This window comes from Stylophora pistillata, chromosome 10 (assembly GCF_964205215.1).
Source record: "Stylophora pistillata chromosome 10, jaStyPist1.2, whole genome shotgun sequence".
NCBI lineage: Eukaryota > Metazoa > Cnidaria > Anthozoa > Scleractinia > Pocilloporidae > Stylophora > Stylophora pistillata.
Genome location: NC_142528.1, coordinates 12,854,337 through 12,855,325, shown reverse-complemented (window position 1 = coordinate 12,855,325; position 989 = coordinate 12,854,337).

Genomic DNA, 989 nt, shown 5'->3' with positions numbered 1-989 from the left:
AGGCGAGTTCAATTGTTGGCTTACGAAATGCTTCCGACCAATTGCAACGCTCGTTTCGGCTCGGGTCACGTGAGCCGATCGTTCGCTATTGGCTCGTAGTTTGACATCGGGCTGGAAACGGGGGGTGTCATACGCACATGATTACCGGCACTCTGCCAAACGTTTAGAGCAAAGAATTGACAAGATAGAGGAAAGAGGCTTTCATTAAGGCGTTTAATAATCCTGAGCGCCTAAAGAACACAACCTTCTTGCAGCCAAACAAATCAACTCTTTGTTGTATTTCGATGGGACATCAACGTCACGTTCGCAAACTCTCTAGGAACAGCTATAAATAGTTGGTGCCATTGTTCTTGCTTGCACGTATCCTCTCGGGACAACAAAAAAACAATAATGATTTTCTGTAATATTAAAAAAATTAACATTTTCAACCGAGAAACTAACATTTGGCTCGCGGAATCCTTGCCAGATTACCAAAACCGCAACTTGTTCAAGCGCGGATCAAGGGGTTATTCAACAAGAATTCCGATAAAATCTGCAGTTTCAGAAGTTTAGCGCCTCTCTTTGGAATACATATTTACGCGCCAAAAATCGGGTCATCAACAAAGCAAATTGGATCTGTCAAACTATCGATTAAAACCCTAGCAATGTATAGCATGCCTTTGCCCTATATCACAAGGTCGGATATTATAGCTAAGAATCCAAAAGCCTATTGCGTTTGGAAAGTTGACATTACCGCATGTGCAAGCTTAGCTAGTAAGTAAAGGGGCGGGGAAACAGAAGTGTTTATACAAGAGTTTTTAAACCGCCCTCTAATTGTTCGCTAAAATCTTTGACGTTTTGAATAGAATCAACAATTTACGATGCTGGCATAAGCTATAACTGTAAACTGTGCTGTGAAAACAGTATTTGGCGAGGAGGCTATTACGAAATCTTTAATGATATTTTCTGATAATCAAATATCGACAGTCTTTTTTTGAGTGAACATCAAC